The sequence below is a fragment of the Thalassophryne amazonica genome, chromosome 7, assembly GCF_902500255.1.
Source record: "Thalassophryne amazonica chromosome 7, fThaAma1.1, whole genome shotgun sequence".
Classification (NCBI taxonomy): domain Eukaryota; kingdom Metazoa; phylum Chordata; class Actinopteri; order Batrachoidiformes; family Batrachoididae; genus Thalassophryne; species Thalassophryne amazonica.
This window is the reverse complement of record NC_047109.1, coordinates 36723731-36749477: the sequence shown is the minus strand read 5'-3', so window position 1 is coordinate 36749477 and position 25747 is coordinate 36723731. Positions and strand designations below refer to the sequence as shown.

At 41.7% G+C, this 25747-nt stretch overlaps 1 pseudogene; it reads left to right on the top strand.

Moving 5' to 3' along the window:
• Positions 1-25411, top strand: part of LOC117513795 — a 41295-nt pseudogene extending 15884 nt beyond the window's left edge.
• The last annotated feature ends 336 nt before the right edge of the window (positions 25412-25747 follow it).

The following is a 25747-nucleotide window of genomic DNA, read 5'->3' as shown; positions in this document are numbered from 1 at the left end:
CGGCAGCCTGGATCGCTCTGCCCAGTGATGATGCCTGAAGGCCGGCTTCTCCGTGCGGGTCGGTCTGCTGTCGCGGTTCGATAGATATCCCACCAAGTCGTCAGTCCTCCCTCGGTCGGTGTCACTCCGAAAAGTAGCTGAAAAAAGCTTCTCCCAGCAGGGTGATGGGAGAATCGTTCTACTGCTGTTTCTTAAAGGGTTTTTTTTTGTGGTTCAGGTGACGTAAATTCAAGATGGTGATCGCTGAACTTTATTCAGGTTGTGGAAACAGCCAGAGCGGGACGTAGCAATCTCCCCTTGCCGCTTCCGAACCGACGCGTCTGACATCACGACACGTTGGAAACGCACCACCCTCTTCCGCACTGACAAGCACAACCCTCAACCTATCAAATCCCTTGAACACAGACACACGCCATATCCGTTTGTTTTAAAATTAATTACTTTAGTTAATTAATTTGGTTTATTTGTTAAATACGTGATATTATTGAATAACTAATATTTGCTATATTTTCTAGTATTTCTTTTTCTTTCTTTTTTATTTTTTTGATAACTCTAACATCCGAGGGGGCGAGGTTGATGACGTGAGGGGGCGTCGCCCCCAAACGCCCCCTCGTGGCGCCGGCTATGGGTGAATGTATCAATGATACACTGATAACACAATACTGTAAATGTTTATTTCCACTGTGGTCCTTGTGAAAATATCACGTGACAAAATTGAGGGGCTTGATTGAACATGGACAAATTTTTAAATAAGATAATAGGATCTTAATAATTACTGTATGTAACAATAAATGTATAATTATATATATATATATAGAGAGAGAGAGAGAGAGAGAGAGAGAGAGTTTGCACTGGGATACAAATTAAACAACTGCAAATTATAAAGAAGACAGTGCTCATACGGCTGAGGGTATTTTAGCATTGCGTTATAATGCTACTTGTGGAACACTTTGTATTAAGAGCTTGTTATGTTTATATGTGTAAATAAATAAGTAAATCAAACAATTGTCTGATTATGTACATATCGGATGTGCAGAGCATAAAAGAAACTTCAAGAAATTCCCTTCAAAAGTGATGACAGCATTTAATGCTCCATATGACTACTCATCAGTACTGCACTACAGCAAAAATGCTTTCTCCAAGACCTCTGCCAGAACCATCGTCACAAAGCTACCTCGGTACCAGGACATAATTGGACAGCGAATGGAGATGAGTGAAATCGATGTCTACAAGCTGAATCATCTGTATAACTGCAGTGAGTTGTAAGAGTTGCCATGTTGCTGAGAATACTGCACTTCATGATTACTGTAGGTCTGGGGTGTTATGGCACCACTCAATATACAGTACTAAGTACATGGTGCACACACTGTATTTTTTCATATGGTTTCTCTTTTCTGTAGGTTCTAATGTAATGTGAATATATTATATTTTTTAACTTGAAATATTATTAATCTGTTCTTTAAACTACAGGTAAAAATGTGGAGCCTCCTAAATCTACATTTTTCTAACCTTCCAGAAACCACAGAGAACTGTCGGAGCTCTGGTGGACCTCTATTGGAGCTCCGATGGACCTCTGTTGGAGCTGTGTTGGAGCTCTGTTTTACCTCTGTTGGAGCTCTGATGGACCTCTGTTGAAACTCTGATAGACCTCTCTTGAAGCTGTGCTGTGCTCTGATGGACATCTTTTGGAGCTCTGTTATACCTTGGCTTGAGATCTAATGGAGCTGTGTTGGAGCTCTGATGAACCTCTGTTGTAGCCCCAATGGGATTCTGTTGGCGCTCTAATGGACCTCTGTTGGGGCTCTAATGGAGCTCTGTTGTAGCTGTGTTGGAGCTCTCTTAGACCTCTGATGGACCTCTCTTCAAGCTCTATTAGACCTTTAGAGATCTGATGGAGCTGTGCTGGAGTGCTGATAGATCTGTTGAGTTTCTGATGGACTTCTCTTTGGCTCTGATGGAGCTCTTTTCAAGTGTTTTGTACAATGCATCCCGAAAGTTATTTCACAGCTCTTCACTTTGTCCCACATTTTATTATGTTTAGTTTTATTCCCAAATTGGAGAAATTCTTGGTGGTTTTTTTCCCCTTTTTAATTATACAGTTTAATTTTTAATAAGAAGTGGACTTTCTGCTTCTGAAAGCAGCAAGCAGAGAACCAATGAAGCACCGGGTTTTGAGCACTGCTTCGTGCGTCAAGCTTCAAGCAGAGCTGCGTTGCAGAAGCAGTTGATTATAGACCCGCTGCAGGGTCTGCAATCAATGTAAAGAAATGATCATTTTCCTAATAAAACACCCTCAAAAACAACAGCCGCTCTGAAGGACCGATAAGGGAATTGTTAAGCAAAAAGGTTATTGATGTCGGTGGATTGAATCACTGCCTAACGATTTTCGAAAGGAACCGGTTCTCGATACCCATCCCTAGTCTACATACAGTGAGGAAAATAAGTATTTGAACACCCTGCGGTTTTGCAAGTTCTCCCACTTAGAAATCATGGGAGGGGTCTGAAATTTCATCTTAGGTGCATGTCCACTGTGAGAGACATAATCTAAAAAAAAAAAATCCGGAAATCACAATGTATGATTTTTTAAAATATTTATTTGAATGTTACTGCTGCAAATAAGTATTTGAACACCTACCAACCAGCAGGAATTCTGGCTCTCATAGACCTGTTAATTTTTCTTAAGAAGCCCCCTTATTCTGCACACTTTACCTGTATTAAATTGCACCTGTTTTGAACTTGTTACCTGTATAAAAGACACCTGTTTACACCTTCAATCAATCACCTCTCCAACCTGTCCACCATAGCCAAGACCAAAGAGCTGTGTAAGGACACCAGGACAAAACTGTAGACCTGCAAAAGGCTGGGATGGACAACGGGACAACAGGCAAGCAGCTTGGTAGAAGACAACAACTGTTATGATTATTTATTAGAAAGTGGGAGAAACACAAGATGACTGTCAATCTCCCTCGGGTCTGGGATTTCCATGCAAGATCTCACTTTGTGGGGTAAGGGATGATTCTGAGAAAGCTCAGAACTACACAGGAGGACCTGGTCAATGACCTGAAGAGAGCTGGAGACCACAAGTCACAAAGATTACATTAGTAACACATGATGCTGTCATGGTTTAAAATCCTGCAGGCAGCAAGGTCCCCCTGCTCAAGCCAGCACATGTCCAGGCCCGTTTAAAGTTCACCAGTGACCATCTGGATGATCCAGAGGAGGCATGGGGAGAGGCCGTGGTGGTTAGATGAGACCAAAATCAATCATCAATTTTTTATATAGCGCCAAATCACAACAACAGTTGCCCAAGGCGCTTTATATTGTAAGGCAAGGCCATACAATAATTATGTAAAACCCCACGGTCAAAAACGACCCCCTGTGAGCAAGCACTTGGCTACAGTGGAAGGAAAAACTCCCTTTTAAACAGGAAGAAGCCTCCAGCAGAACCAGGCTCAGGGAGGGGCAGTCTTCTGCTGGGACTGGTTGGGGCTGAGGGAGAGACCACGGAAAAAGACATGCTGTGGAGGGGAGCAGAGATCAGTCACTAATGATTAAATGCAGAGTGGTGCATACAGAGCACAAAAGAGAAAGAAACAGTGCACATGGGAACCCCCCAGCAGTCTACGTCTATAGCAGCATAACTAAGGGATGGTTCAGGGTCACCTGATCCAGCCCTAACTATAAGCTTTAGCAAAAGGAAAGTTTTTAAGCCTAATCTTAAAAGTAGTGAGGGTGTCTGTCTCCCTGATCTGAATTGGGAGCTGGTTCCACAGGAGAGGAGCCTGAAAGCTGAAGGCTCTGCCTCCCATTCTACTCTTACAAACCCTAGGAACTACAAGTAAGCCTGCAGTCTGAGAGCGAAGCGCTCTATTGGGGTGATATGGTACTACGAGGTCCCTAAGATAAGATGGGACCTGATTATTCAAAACCTTATAGTAGAAGAAGAATTTTAAATTCTATTCTAGAATTAACAGGAAGCAATGAAGAGAGGCCAATATGGGTGAGATATGCTCTCTCCTTCTAGTCCCCGTCAGTACTCTAGCTGCAGCATTTTGAATTAACTGAAGGCTTTTAGGGAACTTTTAGGACAACCTGATAATAATGAATTACAATAGTCCAGCCTAGAGGAAATAAATGCATGAATTAGTTTTTCAGCATCACTCTGAGACAAGACCTTCTGATTTTAGAGATATTGCGTAATGCAAAAAAGCAGTCCTACATATTTGTTTAATATGCGCTTTGAATGACATATCCTGATCAAAAATGACTCCAAGATTTCTCACGTATTACTAGAGGTCAGGGGTAATGCCATCCAGAGTAAGGATCTGGTTAGACACCATGTTTCTAAGATTTGTGGGGCCAAGTACAATAACTTCAGTTTTATCTGAGTTTAAAAGCAGGAAATTAGAGGTCATCCATGTCTTTATGTCTGTAAGACAATCCTGCAGTTAGCTTAGTTTGTGTGGTGTCCTCTGGCTTCATGGATAGATAAAGCTGGGTATCATCTGCGTAACAATGAAAATTTAAGCAATACCGTCTAATAATACTGCCTAAGGGAAGCATGTATAAAGTGAATAAAATGGTCCTAGCACAGACCTTGTGGAACTCCATAATTAACTTTAGTCTGTGAAGAAGATTCCCCATTTACATGAACAAATTGTAATCTATTAGACAAATATGATTCAAACCACCGCAGCGCAGTGCCTTTAATACCTATGGGATGCTCTAATCTCTGTAATAAAATTTTATGGTCAACAGTATCAAAAAGCATCACTGAGGTCTAACAGAACAGCACAGAGATGAGTCCACTGTCCGAGGCCATAAGAAGATAATTTGTAACCTTCACTAATGCTGTTTCTGGTACTATGATGAATTCTAAAACCTGACTGAAACTCTTCAAATAGACCATTCCTCTGCAGATGATCATGGTAGCTGTTTTACAACTACCCTTTCAAGAATTTTTGAGAGAAAAAGGAAGGTTGGAGATTGGCCTATAATTAGCTAAGATAGCTGGGTCAAGTGATGGCTTTTTAAGTAATGGTTAATTACTGCCACCTTAAAAGCCTGTGGTACATAGCCAACTAACAAAGATAGATTGATCATATTTAAGATCGAAGCATTAAATAATGGTAGGGCTTCCTTGAGCAGCCTGGTAGGAATGGGGTCTAATAAACATGTTGATGGTTTGGATGAAGTAACTAATGAAAATAACTCAGACAGAACAATCGGAGAGAAAGAGTCTAACCAAATACCGGCATCACTGAAAGCAGCCAAAGATAACGATACGTCTTTGGGATGGTTATGAGTAATTTTTTCTCTAATAGTTAAAATTTTGTTAGCAAAGAAAGTCATGAAGTCATTACTAGTTAAAGTTACTGGAATACTCAGCTCAATAGAGCTCTGACTCTTTGTCAGCCTGGCTACAGTGCTGAAAAGAAACCTGGGATTGTTCTTATTTTCTTCAATTAGTGGATGAGTAGAAAGATGTCCTAGCTTTACGGAGGGCTTTTTTATAGAGCAACAGACTCTTTTTCCAGGCTAAGTGAAGATCTTCTAAATTAGTGAGATGCCATTTCCTCTCCAACTTACGGGTTATCTGCTTTAAGCTACGAGTTTGTGAGTTATACCACGGAGTCAGACACTTCTGATTTAAAGCTCTCTTTTTTAGAGGAGCTACAGCATCCAAAGTTGTCTTCAATGAGGATGTAAAACTATTGACGAGATACTCTATCTCACTTACAGAGTTTAGGTAGCTACTCTGCACTGTGTTGGTATATGGCATTAGAGAACATAAAGAAGGAATCATATCCTTAAACCTAGTTACAGCACTTTCTGAAAGACGTCTAGTGTAATGAAACTTATTCCCCACTGCTGGGTAGTCCATCAGGAGTAAATGTAATGTTATTAGAAATGATCAGACAGAAGGGAGTTTTCAGGGAATACTGTTAAGTCTTCTATTTCCCTACCATAAGTCAGAACAAGATCTAAGATATGATTAAAGTGGTGGGTGTGACTCATTACTTTTTGAGCAAAGCCAATAGAGTCTAATAATAGATTAAATGCAGTGTTGAGGCTGTCATTCTCAGCATCTGTGTGGATGTTAAAAATCGCCCACTATAATTATCTTATCTGAGCTAAGCACTAAGTCAGACAAAAGGTCTGAAAATTCACAGAGAAACTCACAGTAATGACCAGGTGGATGATAAGAATAACAAATAAAACTGGTTTTGGGACTTCCAATTTGGATGGACAAGACTAAGAGACAAGCTTTCAAATGAATTAAAGAATCTGTCTGGGTTTTTGATTAATTAATAAGCTGGAATGGAAGATTGCTGCTAATCCTCCGCCCCGCCCGTGCTACGAGCATTCTGACAGTTAGTGTGACTCGGGGGTGGTGTGACAGTCATTTAAACTAACATATTCATCCTGCTGTAACCAGGGTTTCTGTAAGGCAGAATAAATCAATATGTTGATCAATTATTATATCATTTACCAACAGGGACTTAGAAGAGAGAGACCTAATGTTTAATAGACCACATTTAAGTCTGTTTTAGTCTGTGGTGCAGTTGAAGGTGCTATATTATTTTTTTTCTTTTTGAATTTTTATGCTTAAATAGATTTTTGCTGGTTATTGGTAGTCTGGGAGCAGGCACCGTCTCTACGGGATGGGTAATGAGGGGATGGCAGGGGGGAGAGAAGCTGCGAGAGGTGTGTAAGACTACAACTCTGCTTCCTGGTCCCAACCCTGGATAGTCACGGTTTGGAGGATTTAAGAAAATTGGCCAGATGTTCTAGAAATGAGAGCTGCTCCATCCAAAGTGGGATGGATGCCGTCTCTCCTAACAAGACAGGTTTTCCCCAGAAGCTTTGCCAATTATCTATGAAAGCCCACCTCATTTTTGGACACCACTCAGACAGCCAGCATTCAAGGAGAACATGCGGCTAAACATGTCACTCCCGGTCTGATTGGGGAGGGGCCCAGAGAAAACTACAGAGTCTGACATTGTTTTTGCAAAGTTACACACCGATTTAATGTTAATTTTAGTGACCTCCGATTGGCGTAACCGGGTGTCATTACTGCCGACGTGAATTACAATCTTACCAAATTTACGCTTAGCCTTAGCCAGCAGTTTCAAATTTCCTTCAATGGTCGCCTGCTCTGGCCCCCGGAAGACAATTGACTATGGTTGCTGGTGTCGCTAACTTCACATTTCTCAAAACAGAGTCGCCAATAACCAGAGTTTGATCCTCGGCGGGTGTGTCGTCGAGTGGGGGAAAAACGGTTAGAAATGTGAACGGGTTGGCGGTGTACACGGGGCTTCTGTTTAGGGCTACGCTTCCTCCTCACAGTCACCCAGTCAGCCTGCTTTCCCGGCTGCTCGGGATCTGCCAGGGGGGAACTAACGGCGGCTAAGCTACCTTGGTCCGCACCGACTACAGGGGCCTGGCTAGCTGTAGAATTTTCCACGGTGCGGAGCCGAGTCTCCAATTCGCCCAGCCTGGCCTCCAAAGCTACGAATAAGCTACACTTATTACAAGTACCGTTACTGCTAAAGGAGGCCGAGGAATAACTAAACATTTCACACCCAGAGCAGAAAAGTGCGGGAGAGACAGGAGAAGCCACCATGCTAAACCGGCTAAGAGCTAGTAGCTATGCTAAGCTAGCGGATTCCTAAAAACACGCAAAGTGAATAATGTGTAAATAATTTAGAAGTGATTCAGCAGAAGGAGTGCTTTAGTTAAGGCACGTAAAGATTACACTGGGAAACAAATCGGAATCTAGATAACTAGATCAATCTAACTGCGCAGATTAAACAGCTAACAGATACAGAAAAACACCGCTGTGCTCCGGAACAGGAAGTGATACAATACCACAGTGAGAGCCAACCACCAGTAGAGGCAAGCAAGAAATAGAGCTTTTTGCAATCAGTTCCACTTACCATGTTAGAGGATGAGAACAACCCCAAGAAAACCATCCCAACCATGAAGCATGGGCGTGGAAACATCATATTCTGGGGGGTGTTCTTCTGCAAAGGGGACAGGTCAATGGCACCGTATTGAAGGGAGGATGGATGGGGTCATGTATCGCAAGATTTTGGCAAACAACCTCCTAGCCTCAGTAAGAGGATTGAAGATGGGTCATGGCTGGGTCTTCCAGCATGACAATGACCCCAAACACACAGCCAGGGCAACTAGGAGGGGCTCCGTACGAAGAATTTCAAGGTCCTGGAGTGGCCTGGCCAGTCTCCAGACCTGAACTCAATAGAAAATCTTTGGAGGGAGCTGAAACTCCAAACCTGAAAGATTTGGAGAAGAACTGTATGGAGGAGTAGACCAAAATCCCTGTTGCAGTGTGTGAAAACTTGATCAAGAACTACAATGAAACGTTGACCTCTGTAATTGCAACAAAGGCTACTGTACCAAACAGTACATTGATTTTCACAGGTGTTCAAATACTTATTTGCAGCAGTAACATACAATAAATTATTAAAAAAACCATACATTGTGGATTTCCAGAATTTTTTTTAGATTATGTCTCTCACAGTGGACATGCACCTAAGATGAAAATTTCAGACCCCTCCATGATTTCTAAGTGGGAGAACTTGCAAAATCGTAGGGTGTTTCAAATACTTATTTCCTCACTGTATAAGGTCCCATGGTTGACAGTGCACATCAGAGCACAAACAAGCATGAAGTCAAAGGAACTGTCTGTAGACCTCTAAGACAGGATTGTCTCAAGGCACAAATCTGGTGAAGGGTACAGAAACATTTCTGCTGCTTTGAATGTCCCAATGAGCACAGTGGCCTCTATCATCTGTAAATGGAAGAAGTTCAGAGCCACCAGGACTCTTCCTAGAGCTGGCCACTCATCCAAACTGAGCGATCGGGGGAGAAGGGCCTTAGTCAGGGAGGTGACCAAGAACCCAATGGTCACTCTAGCAGAGCTCCAGCATTCCTCTGTGGAGAGAGGAGATCCTTCCAGAAGGACTACCATCTATGCAGCAATCCACCAATCAGGCTTGTATAGTAGAGTGGCCAGATGGAAGCCAGTCCTTAGAATGGGCACATGGCAGCCCACCTGAAGTTTGCCAAAAGGCACCGTAAGTGCAGCAGATAACAGAATATTTACAAAGGAATCTTTCAAATGGTTAAACAAACACCAAATTTGGCACAAATACCCCTTAGACATTATTCTTTTGAAGAAGCCGATTAGCCACGTGAATTTTCAATAGGCAACCAGGTAGGAGTCAATTGAAGAATTACACAAGGCGGTCGTTGCATTCATTATGACCACAGGGTGGTCATAATGAAAAGATGCTCCAATCATTCGGTACTTTAATGTTTCCCATAATTCCCCTGGTGGCCCCCTGTACTTCCCTGAATGCACCGTGGTGCCAGCAGAGTTCTGGGGTCTCATAGCCCATGTAAACAATGACTAACAAGGACGTGGATGGCATTGATCCAGTAAATACACGGGCAATTATAATGATGACACATTCTCCCAGGTTGAGAGGGTTATCTGGATGAGGTGTAATACCTGTGATGAACTTCTGCCATGTCCGATGTTGTCTTGTTGTCCACACTTCACAGCATTTGTTTACATTGTGCCCTGAACCGGAAGTATGCTGAGACTGATCTCTTGCGTGAGTCATGGACCATGAGACAACGCGAGATTCACAACTGCGAAACACACAACATTGAAAACTATACCACATTATTTGTCTGATCATAAATACAGTTGTATTCCAAAAAAGTATAGTTTGGACTATCTGTGACTGTCACCATTCTTGCTGTTTTTACACCATAACTCCATAACATTCAAAGGTCAATTTCAGTTTGTACAAGGGTCAAACGTTACAACATGTCCACTGAAGTCTGTTCCAATCACCACTCTTTCTCTCTTGGGCACACTCAACAATATTATCTAACTCATTCCGGAAATCTCTTGTCTCCTTCATCTCACAACCTACCTGTTGAGCATATGCACTGATGACATTCTTCACAAATTCTTCAATTTCAAGCTGCACACTCATTGAGTTGTCATATGTTCACTTAACTTCTAACACAATCTTCATACTCTTGCTTTAAAATGACTCCAACACCGTTTCTCCTCCCATCTACGCCATGATAGAATACTCCACTGTGATATTGTAAAGAGGCAACATTACTAGAATTATGAATTTGTAGAGAAAGAGGACAACTGGTCAGAGAGTAGGGACACTAAAATGAATAATGAACATTTGTGACAAACCATAATGGATGTGTGAAAAACCATATCATTTACCTTCAAGACATCTAAGTAAATGGGCTGAACTGAAAACAGGCAAAGTATCAATAAAGCAGAAAAGCAGGAACAAGCAAAATGAGAAAATCTTTTAAGGGATCCAAAACAGCCTGTTCCCATCCTGTCTGGCAAATGCAGAGACTCTGATCCATTCATTTGTCTCCTCCAGACTGGATTGTTGCAATGTTATTATTATATATGTTATAATTATTGCAATGGTTTACCGCAGTCCAGCATTAGGAGTCTCCAATTGGTTCAAAATGCTGCTGCCAGAATTTTAACAAGAAGCAGAAAGTTCAACCACATTACATTGATTCTGGCCTCCCTTCATTGGCTTCCTATCTCTGTGAGGCCTGATTTTAAGGTTCCATTACGAACTTGGAAAATTATTCATAGACAAGCACCTCCCTACTTAGCTGACCTAGTTACACCACATACCGGCCTGTGCTCTGTGTTCTCAGGATGTAGGTCTGCTTTGTGTTCTAAGGTTAAAAAAAGTCAGCAGGCCGCAGGGCCTTCTCTTATCATGCGCCTGTCTTGTGGTATGATCTCCCTGCAGAGATAAAATGGGCAGATTCCATAGAAACATTCAAGTTCAAAATAAAGACAAATATATTCTCCCACTTGTATGGCTATCATATTGGTCCAGTATGGAATTATGGTTCCTCTGCATTTAATTCATATTATTAGCAGTGGTACAGTGCAACACCAGCCTTATTACATCTAAATTCTAGGTCTGTTAGTGAAGCCCAGGGCTAGCTGCCTGCGACCACAACAGTAATCGCTCTGCTTCCTGTTGATTTACTGCTGGTGAATTAATGCCTTAGGTGCAGTTATTTCCGAATTTTTCCCTCTGTCTGAGGCACTGACGAGACCTTTAAACGGGTGCTGACACCTGCACCAAGGGTGTCAGACTGACCACAGGAAGTCCTACCTATTCAAGACCTACCTACTCAACCACAGGGACTAAAGACCCAAACTGGACTGGTTTTGAATTTCAATTAAGTACTTTATGTTTGTTGCTCTTCTGTTTGTAAAGAAATGCTAGTAAAATTTATAAAAAAAAAAAAAAAAAAAAAAAAAAAAAAACACAAAACTTGTAACTGTTGGAATGGCTTAAGCAGTGGGTCACCCCTCTGAGTCTGGTCTGTTTTAGGGTCTTCCTCATTATCATCAGAACCACTTTCGTCTGTGTGCTTGCTCGGGGGGGTTGTAAGGTCAGACCTTACTCATGTGAAGCGCCTTCAGGCAGCGTTGTTGAGATTTTTCCCTAAAAATGAATAATTTTTAATGTTCGTGGAACATATCAGTGTATTTAGTGTATTTAGATTTTAAAAAATGCCAGTGGTCAATGTGATATGCAAGTGGTTAAAGTATTGGGCTTGCAACCAGAGGATCCTCTGTTCATGTACATGTCAGACTGAGAGCCCTGAGCAATGTCCTTAAAACCCAAGGTGTTTCCAGTGTGTAGTGAGCAACTTGCATGGCAGCACCCTGACATTGGTATGGGTGAATGTAAGAAATCAACGTAAAGCAATTTGACCATGAAAGTGCAACGTAAATGCAATCCATATAATTTGGGAAGAGAATGTTGGCAGAAGATGATTGAAATGAACTTATCTGTAACTGTTCTGACTCTATCAGACATTTTCATGGATTTTGTGTATATGGCACATTTTCTTTGCATACACAACACCAACTTCATAAGTTTGCACTCTAATCTTTTTAAACTTTTAGTCTTCATTTGTCTTGTCCACCACATCACGAAAGTCACAACTAAATTCACTTAATGTTGCAACACATTTCTCATTCATTTTCTACACCCGCTTAATCCAATCAAGGGTAATGGAGAGCTGGAGCCTATCCTAGCAGTCATAGGGCACGGTACACCCTGGACTGGACGCCAGTCTACTGCATTTGGGGGCCACATACAGACAAACACATTCATACCTACAGTCAATTTAGAATCACCAGTTCACCTAACCTTCATGTCCTTGGAAGTGCGAGGAAGCCAGAACACCCAGACGGAATCCACCCAAACACGGGGAGAACATACAAATTCCACACAGAAAGGACCCAGGTCAGAAGCGCTTGTACAACTTTCTTGCTGTGAGGCAACAATGCTAACTACTAAGCAACTGCGCCATCAATTCATTTCTTAGCCTCACTCAAATTGTCACATATTTGCTTAAATTACTTAAAAACATGGCTGAAGTGTGTATTTTATGGTATGTGTTGGTAATTTGTTCACAGATACATCCATTTCTTTCATCGGAGCACTGTGACTTCTCTGATGGAAGTGACTGCAGAATAAGTATGTGTGAAAAAGGTTCTATTAGAGGCTGGAAGAGAATGAGTGCTGCTCCTGGAGGGCCTTCCACTGACCACAACCAGCATTGATAAGTTCGGAGGTAACGTCTAAATATATATTGCACCAGGGGAAACCAACCCTGCCTCTGGAAATGACCTGCGCTGCATGTTTTCCATGTGTACCTGCTACAACCATACCTGATTAGTCAAGTCTGATGATTCCTAACTCCTGACTTAGTACAGTGGATGGAGAAGGGAGAGTTGGAGTACATGCAGGATAGCTGATCTCCAGGATCAGAGTTGGTGACACAAGTTGAAAAAAATATTTCAAAAGCAAAACCTCATCAGCTGTCACTGAGTAGCATGACAAATGTAACAAATCAATCAACCTGCAACCCTGTCCAGGTTACTTATGCATGCGAGTACAGTGTTTGGTGAGGAGGGAGATTCAGCCTGGCTGGAGACCAAGCGGATGAGTCCCAGTAGAAAATGTCATGTCCAGTGTCTCCAGTTTTACTACTACCACAGTGGGAGCCATCAGACCACCTCAACATCTGGATCAGGGGAGTTCCAGAATCAGAGGGACACTGTAGGAAAGCTTCGCCTCATGGAACAAATCACTGGTGAGGAAAATGTTCGAATATATCAACTAGAGTTCTTGGTGAAATTCTATTGAACCTGCATCAATGGTAAATGTGGATACAGGTTTCTGTGGGACAAGATGATGACCAACCTGTTGCTTATACAGTGGATTGCACAAGTATTTGGCCCCTTGGTATTTCATGCATTTTAATTTATTTATGCCATTTCAAATACAAAAAGTAAATCAGATTTCTCAATATAAAAATTTGGAAAATTATCTTCCTTAAACTCAAACTGAAAACAAATCTCTAAAAATCTCTATAAAAGCCAAGGTGATAGGTTGCATAAATAATGGGCCCTTTGGTATAATACCTGTAAATAATCAGCTTTATTGCCAGTTTTCTTCAGACAAGTCAGGGGATGGATACATGAACATTTCCAAGTCACTGAATACAGTATGTCTTGTACTTTATTTACTGCAATTATGAAGAAATACAAACAGTACGGCACTCTGTGGTAAATTTTGCATAGAGTAGACAGTTCTCAAAAACTGAGTGAGTCTGCAAGAAAGAGAAGAGTGAGGAAAGCCACCAAGACACCCAGACAACCCAGAAGAAGTTACAGGCTTCTGTGGCTGTGATTGGAGAAATTGTGCACAGTGCAAGTTTTGGATTTTGCATCACCAGTTATACAGCTTCTTGATGAAGTGGTACAGAGGAGGGTTTTAGTTTAAAAAAACTGCAGGGTGTTAATTCGGGGTGTTAATTCTCTGCAACACAGTGCAAGTTTTGGATTTTATATCCCCAGTTATACAGCTTCATGATGAAGTGGAGCAGAGGAGGATTTTCTTAAAAGAAGACCTGAAAGTTCAGCTACAATTTGCCAAAAGGTACATCTGTGATGCAAGCCTAGATTTGATGTTTTGGGTGAAAGAAAATCATCCTCTATACCACTTCATCATGAAGCTGTATACTGGGGATACAAAATACAAAACATGCACTATTGCAGAATTTCTCCAGTCACAGCCAGAGAAATCTATAACTTCTTCTGGGTTATCTGGGTGTCTTGGTGGCTTTCCTCACTCTTCTCCTTCTTGCACAGTCACTCAGTTTTTGAGAACTGTCTACTCCACATAGATTTACCATAGAGTGCCATACTGTTTGTATTTCTTAATAACTGATGTAACTAAATTCCAAGACATATTCAGTGACTTGGAAATGTTCATGTAGCCATCCCCTGACTTGTCTAAAGAAAACTGGCAATTTAACTGATTATTTACAGGTATTATACCAAAGGGGCCCATTACTTATGCAACCATCATCTTGGCTTTAATACTTTTTATTAATTTATATCAAGTTGTAGAGATTTACTTTCAGTTTGAGGTAAAGGAACATAATTTTCCCAATTTTTAGATTGAGAAACCTGATTTACTTTTCGTATTTGAAATGGCATAAATAAATTAAAATGCATGAAATACCAAGGGGTCAAATACTTTTGCAAGCCACTGTAATAGTAGATGTGCATAAGCATTAACATCTTGGTGACAGAAAAAAAAAAAATGTTCTAAAGTGAAATACAATAAAAAGCAGTAGGCCCCCAGACTATCTATCTCTGTCAACTCATTTCCCATGCAACTGCTGCTCATCACCAGCAGAGGGTGCTGCAGCCACCTCAACACCCCAAATGTCTAAAGTCCCAGCTCAGATACAGATGAATAAAATTTGAGTTGTGAGCACCTTGCATGGCAGCAACCTGACATTGGTGTGTGTGTGAATGTGAGGTGTCATTGTAAAGCACTTTCAGCTTCTGTTTCAGATGGAAAAGCGTTATATAAATTACACTCAACAAAAATATAAACACAACACTTTTGGTTTTGCTCCCATTTTGTATGCGTTTTATATTGCGTTGGTATCGATATTATCGATATTAGGATCGATCTGCCCACCTCGAGTTTACACTGACTGTTATCTTAGCATGTTAAAGAGTAGCAATGGCAAAACCGGAATGAGTGTGTGATGAAATCAAATGGAACATTGGATTAAGAAAAATGATTTGATCTTGAGAAACATTTGTAACATCTCACCAGTGATATATAGTGGCCCAAAAAAACCTCTTTCATTTGCAAACAAAATTTTGTTACTGTGTAATTCTGTTTAAATGGCAAGTGGACTGCATTTATACTTCTTCTTTGTCTTTCGGCTGTTCCCGTTAGGGGTCGCCACAGCAGATCAATTGTTTCCATCTCACCCTGTCCTCTGTATCTTCCTCTGTCACACCAACCACCTGCATGTCCTCTCTCAGCACATCCATGAACCTCCTCTTTGGTCTCCCTCTTCTCCTCCTGCCTGGTGGCTCCATCCTCAGCATCCGTCTCCCTATATACCCGGGGTCCCTCCTCTGCACATGTCCAAACCATCTCAATCTCGCCTCTCTGACTTTGTCTCCAAACCGTCCCACCTGAGCTGTCCCTCTGATATGTTCATTCCTAATCTTGTCCATTCTTGTCACTCCCAAAGAGAATCTCAACATCTTCAGCTCTGTCACCTCCAGCTCTGCCTCCTGTCTTTTTGTTAGTGCCACTGTCTCTAAACCATACAACATAGCTGGTCTCACTACTGTTTTGTAAACTTTCCCCTTCACTCTTGCTGATATTCTTCGGTCACAAATCACTCCTGCCACCTTTCTCCACCCACTCCACCCTGCCTGCACTCTCTTCTTCACCTCTCTACCACACTCTCCATTACTTTGAACAGTTGACCCCAAATATTTAAACTCATCTACTTTCACCACTTCTACTCCTTGTAACTGCACTATTCACTGGGCTTCCTCTCGTTCACACACATGTACTCAGTCTTGCTTCTACTGACTTCATTCCCCTTCTCTCCAAAGCATATCTCCACTTCTCCAGACTAGACTCAACTTGCTCTCTACTCTCACTACAGATCACAATGTCATCTGCAAACATCATAGTCCATGGGGACTCCTGTCTGATCAAATCTGTCAACCTGTCCATCACCACTGCAAACAAGAAAGGACTCAGAGCTGATCCTTTGTGTAATCCCACCTCCACCTGAATGAGTCTGGTCATTCCGACTGCGCATCTCACCGCTGTCACACTATTCTTGTACATGTCCTGCACTACCCTAACATACTTCTCTGCCACTCCAGACTTCCTCATACAATGCCACAACCTCTTCCCTTGGCACCCTATCGTAAGCTTTTTCTAAGTCCACAAAAACACAATGTAACTCTTTCTGTCCTTCTCTGTACTTTTCCAACAATATTCTCAGAGCAAACATGCATCTGTAGTGCTCTTTCCTCGGCATGAAACCATATTGCTGCTCACAGATCTTCACCTGTTTTCTAAGCCTAGCTTCTACTACTCTTCCCATACTTCATGCTGTGGCTGATCAGCTTTATGCCTCTGTAGTTACTGCAGCTCTGCACATCACCCTTGTTCTTGAAAATAGGAACCAGCACACTTCGTCTCCACTCCTCAGGCATCCTCTCACTTTCCAAGATTTATTAAACAATCTGGTTAGAAACATCTACTGCCATCCTCTCCTAGACATTTCCATGCCTCCATTGGAATGTCATCTGGAGCAACTGCCTTTCCACTTTTCATCCTCTTCATAGCAGCCCTCACTTCTTCCTTGCTAATCTCTTTACTTCCTGATTTACTCTCGCCACACTCATCCAGCCTTTTCTCTCGCTCATTTTCTTTATTCATCAACTCTTCAAAATATTCCCTCCACCTTCTCAGCACACACTCCTCACTTGTCAGCACATTACCATGTGCATCTTTTACCACCCTAACCTGCTGCACATCCTTTCCAGCTCTGTCCCTTTGTCTGGCCAATCGGTACAAGTCCTTTTCTCCTTCCTTACTATTCAACTTCTTGTACAGCTCGCAATATGCCTTTTCCTTTGCTTTTGCCACTTCTCTTCTCACCTTACGCCGCATCTCCTTGTACTCCTGTCTACTTTCTTCATCTCTCCGACTATCCCAAAACTTTTTCGCCAACCTCTTCTCCTTATGCTTTCCTGGACCTCTTCATCCCACCACCAAGTCTCCTTGTCTTCCTTCCACTGTCCAGATGTCATACCCAGTACTGCCCCTAGCTGTCTCCCTCACCACATCTGCAGTACTTTTCCAGTTGTCCAAATTGCTTCCCCTCCAACTAGTGCTTCTCTCACCTGCTCGCTAAATTTCACACAACAGTCTTCCTCCTTCAGCTTCCACCATCTGATCCTTTGTTGAGCTCTCACTCTCTTCTTCTTCTTTACCTCTAAAGTCATCCTACAAACAACCATCCTATGCTGTCTAGTGACACTCTCTCCTGCTACCACCTTACAGTCTGTGATTTCTTTTAGCTTGCATCTCCTATAAAGAATGTAGTCCACCTTTGTGCACCTTCCTCCACTCTTATATGTTACCCTGTGCTCCTCCCTTTTCTTAAAGTAGGTATTCACCACAGCCATTTCCATCCTTTTGCAAAATCAACTACCATCTGTCCTTCCCCATTCCTATCCTTGATACCATATCTACCCATTACTTCCTCATCACCTCTGTTCCCTTCACCAACATGCCCATTGAAGTCTGCTCCTATCACCACTCTTTCATGCTTGGGCACACTCTCCACCACCTCATCTAATACACTCCAGAAATCTCTTTCTCCTTCATCTCACAACCTACCTGTGGGGCATATGCACTGATGATATTCATCATCACCCCTTCAATTTCCAACTTCACACTCATCACCCTGTCAGACACTCGCTTAACCTCCAACACACTTTTAACATACTCTTCCTTTAAAATGACCCCAACACCATTTCTCTTCCTGTCCTCACCATGGTACAACAACTTGTACCCACCGCCGATGCTCCTGCTCTTACATCCCTTCCACTTGGTCTCTTGCACACACAATATGTCTACCTTTCTCCTCTCCATCATATCAGCCAGCTCGCTCCCTTTACCAGTCATACTACCAACATTCAAAGTCCCCACTCTCATTTCCACCCTTCTAGTTTTCCTCTTCTCCCGCTGTTCGTGGCAACGTTTTCCTCCTCTTCTTCGTCGTCTTCGCCCAGCAGTAGCCCAATTTCCACCGGCACCCTGTTGGGCAACAGCACCGGTGGCGGACGTTGTTAACCCGGGCCGCGACGATCCGGTATGGGAACGATTCTGAGTCTGCATAGTTGGGTTGGCTTGTTTTACGCCGGATGCCCTTCCTGACGCAACCCTCCTCATTTATCCGGGCTTGGGACCGACACTCAGAATGTACTGGCTGCACACCCCATGTGGCTGAGTGGACTGCATTTATACACTCAACGAAAATATAAATGCAACACTTTTGGTTTTGCTCCCATTTTGTATGAGATGAAGTCAAAGATCTCAAACTTTTTCCACATACACAATATCACCATTTCCCTCAAATATTGTTCACAAACCAGTCTAAATCTGTGATAGTGAGCACTTCTCCTTTGCTGAGATAATCCATCCCACCTCACAGGTGTGCCATACCAAGATGCTGATTAGACACCATGATTAGTGCACAGGTGTGCCTTAGACTGTCCACAATAAAAGGCCACTCTGAAAGGTGCAGTTTTGTTTTATTGGGGGGGGGATACCAGTCAGTATCTGGTGTGACCACTGTTTGCCTCATGCAGTGCAACACATCTCCTTGCATAGAGTTGATCAGGTTGTCAATTGTGGCCTGTGGAATGTTGGTCCACTCCTCTTCAATGGCTGTGCGAAGTTGCTGGATATTGGCAGGAACTGGTACACGCTGTCGTATACGCCGGTCCAGAGCATCCCGAACATGCTCAATGGGTGACATGTCCGGTGAGTATGCCGGCCATGCAAGAACTGGGACATTTTCAGCTTCCAAGAATTGTGTACAGATCCTTGCAACATGGGGCCGTGCATTATCCTGCTGCAACATGAGGTGATGTTCTTGGATGGCACAACAATGGGCATCAGGATCTCGTCACGGTATCTCTGTGCATTCAAAATGCCATCAATAAAATGCACCTGTGTTCTTCGTCCATAACAGACGCCTGCCCATACCATAACCCCACCGCCACCATGGGCCACTCGATCCACAACATTGACATCAGAAAACCACTCACCCACACGACGCCACACACGCTGTCTGCCATCTGCCCTGAACTGTGTGAACCGGGATTCATCTGTGAAGCGAACACCTCTCCAACGTGCCAAACGCCAGCGAATGTGAGCATTTGCCCACTCAAGTCGGTTACGACGACGAACTGGAGTCAGGTCGAGACCCCGATGAGGACGACGACCATGCAGATGAGCTTCCCTGAGACGGTTTCTGACAGTTTGTGCAGAAATTCTTTGGTTATGCAAACCGATTGTTTCAGCAGCTGTCCGAGTGGCTGGTCTCAGACGATCTTGGAGGTGAACATGCTGGATGTGGAGGTCCTGGGCTGGTGTGGTTACACGTGGTCTGCGGTTGTGAGGCTGGTTGGATGTACTGCCAAATTCTCTGAAACGCCTTTGGAGACAGCTTATGGTAGAGAAATGAACATTCAATACATGAGCAACAGCTCTGGTTGACATGTCAGCATGCCAATTGCACGCTCCCTCAAATCTTGCGACATCTATGGCATTGTGCTGTGTGATAAAGCTGCACCTTTCAGAGTGGCCTTTTATTGTGGGCAGTCTAAGGCACACCTGTGCACTAATCATGGTGTCTAATCAACATCTTGATATGGCACACCTGTGAGGTGGGATGGATTATCTCAGCAAAGGAGAAGTGCTCACTATCACAGATTTAGACTGGTTTGTGAACAATATTTGAGGGAAATGGTGATATTGTGTATGTGGAAAAAGTTTTAGATCTTTGACTTCATCTCATACAAAATGGGAGCAAAACCAAAAGTGTTGCATTTATATTTTCGTTGAGTGTATAAATGCAGTCCACTTGCCATTTAAACAGAATTACACAGTAACAAAATTTTGTTTGCAAATGAAAGAGGTTTTTTTGGGCCACTAGATATCACTGGTGAGATGTTACAAATGTTTCTCAAGATCAAATCTTTTTCTTAATCCAATGTTCCATTTGATTTCATCACACACTCATTCCGGTTTTGCCATTGCTACTCTTTAACATGCTAAGATAACAGTCAGTGTAAACTCGAGGTGGGCAGATCGATACCAACGCTGGTATTGATATTGAACAATCCTTGTGTAAAAAGATCGGTACTCAAGATTTTTTCTCTCCCACACGTACTGACTGCTGCACACGCAGATTCATCAAAGTCTACTCTCTGTCTGTAAGAGCAGCGCTGCGCTGTGTCACACAACATGGAGCAGCACACCCTTGTATTGTGGTTTGTCAGCCCTCTACCTCAGGAGATTTTGTTTTAAGTTGTGTTGAGTGATATTTTTTAAACAAAAATGTTGATTGTGATAGTAAAGTTTTTTGTTGTCACGTACAATGTTTGGCGAAATTCTATCCTAGGTCTTTTGGATCCTTTGGATCTATGAAGCTTAAATATGAAAAAGTATCAGTATCGATATCACCGATACTGGGCCTGTATTTACTTGGTATCGGATCAATACCAAAATTCCTGGTATTGCCCAGGTCTAGTGTAAACTGAGATGATGTTTTGTACTTAAATTAATATGATTTTATTCAAAACAGTGTGGAAAAGTAAAAAGTTAAATAAAAGCAGATGCAAGAGTTAATTAATCAGAGGGCTGATGCATACCCTGCACTCTCTACACACCACAATATACAGTTGTGTTCAAAATAATAGCAGTGCATTCAAAAAAGTCAGTAAATCTCAAAATCCTTATAACAGCTTTTATTTCCATACACACAAATGCATTTGGAACACTGCACTTTCTATTCTAAATCAAAACATCAAGAAAAAATTATTACATTTATTATATTACAGAAAGTGAAGAAAAAGGAATATTAGGCTGTTCAAAAAAATAGCAGTGTCTGAAGTTTTCTTCGCAAACAAACATTTACTGTATAAAATGAAAAATGCTTGAAGATTTATTAGCTTGCATGTGAATCACTGAACTAATATTAAGTTGAATAACCACTGTTTCTGGGAACTGCTTCACATCTGTGTTACATTGAGTTGACCAAGTACTGGCACCTGTGAACAAGTATTCCAGCACAGGATGATTGGACTACATTCTGCAGTTCCTCTGCATTTCTTCTTTTTTTTTTTTCCTCAGAAACCTCCCAAAGGTTTTCTGTTGGATTAAGGTCCTGGGATTGGGCCGGCCACTCCATAACACTAATCTTGTTGGTCTGGAACCAAGATGCTGCTCACTTACTGGTGTGCTTGGGGTCATTGTCTTGTTGAAACACCCATTTCAAGGGCATTTCCTCTTTGGCATAAATCAACATGACCGCTTTATGCATTTCATACTGGCCCCTGATCTCTGGTATATGTGATAAATAGGCCCAACACCATAGTATGAGAAACATCCCCATATCATGATGCTTACTCCACCATGCTTGACTGTCTTCACAGTGTACTGTGGCTCACATTCAGTATTTCGGGGTTGTCTGAACAATCTTGCTTTCATCAGTCCACAAAATATGGCACCATTTCTCTCTTGGCCAGCTGGTGTGTTTTTTGGCAAATTGTAAGCTCTTCAGCACGTTTTTTCAACAATGGGACTTTGCAGTGGCTTCTTGCCCATAGCTTGGCTTCACATAGGCGTCTTCTAATTGTTCAAGTACTCACAGGTAACTTCAGACCTTCCTTGATCACCCTGGAGCTGATCATGGGCCTTTCTATTCATCTGAATGGTGGTTTTAAACATTAATCAAAGTACGCTGTTCTTCTGAACAATGTCTGGAACAATCCATTTTACTCCGATTTTCAGAGAGAAATGCACTACAACCTGGATGTACATTTGCTGCCTTCATCCTTCAATAAAGGACACCTGCTTGACACCTGTTTGTTTTTTTGTTTTTTTCTTCACAAAAACAAAAATGCAGACACTGCCTTTTTCAACAGCCCACACATTCCTTTTTCTTCACTTTCTGTAAAGCAATAACAAATTTGATACATTTTTCTTAATGTTTTTATTTGGAATAAAATGTGCAGTGTTCCAAATGCATATTCATTTATAGAAATATAGCTACATATTTAAGGACTTTAAGCTTACTCACTTTTTTAAAACACACTATTATTTTGAACACAACTGTACATACGGCAGTAAAAACAATACCCTACAATCGCTGCTTCACCAATCTGCAGGATAAAAATTTCTCTCCCCTCCAGGTCAGCCATCCTTCCACTGGCTATTTCACATAGTTCCCCTGGATGCTGCAAAGCCTTTTCAGATTGTTTTTGAGGTGCGTAAGGGAAAAGAGGAGTCTTCGGGAGGCTTTTCCATCGACGATATCAACTTGTCTGAATCAGAGTGTCCACATCACGTGTGGCAAATTAAGGACTTTGACAAACTGCTGATGGACACCGACTACAACAGCAACTTGCTGAGTCCTCGGATCTATTCTCCAGAAGGCTACAGGTATCAGGTGGTGATTGCTCTCAGAGAAACATACTTTGGACTGTATGTGCGTTTAGTGTCTGGAGATTACGACTCACAGCTAGAATGGCCTTGTCCATGGAGGCAGATCACCATCATCATGCTGGACAAGAAGACCCACATTCAAAAACAGATGTCCAAACAGCTTGATCTGAGCACAGATCCAGCAATATGTGAGTCACTTCCACTCAATAGCTGCAGTACATAATGCCATTAGCACCATTTTAGAAATGCTATGATATAGATTATACAAATCTATGAAATGATTCGTCTTGGTTTTTTGCAGCTGCGTTTGACAACCCTCGTAAAGTGGGTAGACACATTTTTGAACATGAAGAGTCTGTCTACGAGAACTCATCCTACGGTGTGAGAATGTTTCACTCCCTGAAGATGATGAAAAGCAGGGACTTCTTGAAGGGGGGCACAGCTGTGTTCCTCCTTTCAATGAAAGGTAACCAATGGCATCTCAGTTAGCGTCATTATGGAATAGATATGGCATCAGTCATATGGCCCATGTAGTTTGTCCAGTAGTAGGTGCTCAGATAGCTTAGTTTACAATGATGTTAAACACTGCTAGGACCCCCGTTGCTCTTTGGCCAAATTAGCATTAACAAGAGAGAGAGGAAAAGTGAACACCTGCCATTCATTTTCAACCAGAGTGGGCATTTTACAATGACAACAGACAAGTGGGTAATATGCTGCCAAAACCGTGGGACCAAAATACATGAGAAGTCAATTGTATGCAAAGGTCGAGCACCATAACACAGCAACTGATCTGAACCAATCTGAGTGATGGCAGCATGACATATGGTGATTAATTGTTGGTTATAGTTACAGTTATTTACAACAAGATCAAGATTTTAATTTTGAAGTAGCATACAACCCCAATTCCAATTAAGTTGGGACGTTGTGTAAAATGTAAATAAAAACAGAATACAATGATTTGCAAATCCTCTTCAACCTATATTCAATTGAATACACCACAAATACAAGATATTTAATGTTCAAACTGATAAATGTCATTGTTTTTGTACAAATATTTGCTCATTTTGAAATGGATGCCTGCAACACATTTCAAAAAAGCTGGGACAGTGGTATGTTTATCACTGTGTTACATCACCTTTCCTTCTAGCAACACTCAATAAGCATTTGGGAACTGAAGACACTAATTGTTTAAGCTTTGTAGGTGGAATTCTTTCCCATTCTTGCTTGATGTACGACTTCAGTTGTTCAGCAGTCCAGGGTCTCCGTTGTCGTATTTGTGCTTCATAATGTGCTACACATTTTCAATGGGCAACAGATCTGGACTGCAGGCAGGCCAGTCTAGTACCCGCACTCTTTTACTACGAAGCCACGCTGTTGTAACACGTGCAGAATGTGACTTGGCATTGTCTTGTTGAAATAAGCAGGGACGTCCCTGAAAAAGACATTGCTTGGATGGCAGCATGTGTTGCTCCAAAACCTGGATGTACCTTTCAGCATTGATGGTGTTCCTGAGCCCACGCGGTAAGATCCTTTACACAATGATTCGTTTTTTTAATGCAGTGCCACTGAGGGCTCGAAGGTCATGAGCATTCAGTGTTGGTTTTTGGCCTTGCCGCTTACATGTAGAAAGTTCTCCAGATTCTCTGAATCTTCTGATTAAATTATGGACTGTAGATGATGGAATCCCTAAATTCCTTGCAATTGAATGTTGAGAAAACTTTGTCCTTAAATTGTTGGACTATTGTTTCATGCAGTTGTTCACAAAGTGGTGATCCTCGCCCCATCTTTTCTTGTGAATGGCTGAGCCTTTTGGGGATGTTCCTTTTATACCCAATCATGACACTCACCTGTTTCCAATTAATCTGTTCACCTGTGGAATGTTCCAAACGGGTGTTCTTTGAGCATTCATCAACTTTCCCAGTCTTTTGTTGCCACTGTCCCAGCTTTTTTGAAATGTGTTGCAGACATCCATTTCAAAATGAGCAAATATTTGCACAAAAATAAAAAAGTCTATCAGTTTGAACATTAAATAGCTTGTCTTTCTGGTGTATTCAGTTGAATATAGGTCGAAGAGGATTTGCAAATCATTGTATTCTGTTTTTATTTACATTTCATACAATGTCCCAACTTCATTGGAATTGGGGTTGTAGAACAAAGTTCATGTTTAAACTGTACAACATCAAGCCTCAATTTTTTTTTTTTTTGTCATAAAGGTTTGATAATATGTTCAGAATCACTGCCATTTTTATGCACACGTATGTCAGCAGACATATCGATATCTTTATTTTTTTCCTCCCTCTTTACTATTATCGTATCGGCTCCCCCCGGAAAATCCATATCAGTCTGGCTCTGAATAATATTTTTAAACCATGTGTGTTAAAGCTGAAATTCTTGCTTCCTGTGGTTGTTTTTATTATTATTATTATATACAACGGTTTAATTCTATACAAATTCTTTGTAGATATCTCCAGTCTGCAGCATGGAAGCTCTTTGGCTTGTCCAAAGCGTCCACCAAGCAACTTGCCAACATCATATCCACACAACAGTGAAGGGCCTTGTAAATGACAGTAAGCATTTTAAAGTGTTGCACTACAATAGAGGTGAGTTCATAAGTATTAGGACAGTTCTTGTTGACAGTGTACACATCCAATGGATTGTTGTGGTGTACTGGGTTAGATTTAAATAAATGGGTTTCACAAAAATATCACAGCCATTTAGGACTCATGGCCACTTGTATACATAGTGCCATCATTTTCAGAGCTCATAAGTAATTGGATAAACTTTATATAAGGATTCTTTTTAGGGAATGGACACATGAACATTTTGTTAGGGGCTCTGAAAATGGAGGCTCTTTGAAGCCTTTGAATTAAAGTGGAAAAGTCTGCACCATCTCCATTGAGGTGGTGTACACACAATTACAAAAATTATGTACCTGTCCAAATACTTATGGGCCACACAGTACGTTTAACATTGTTGCATTTCATTAAACATTTGTGTAATATGTATATTTCGTGAAGTTGCACAGTATGCTCACC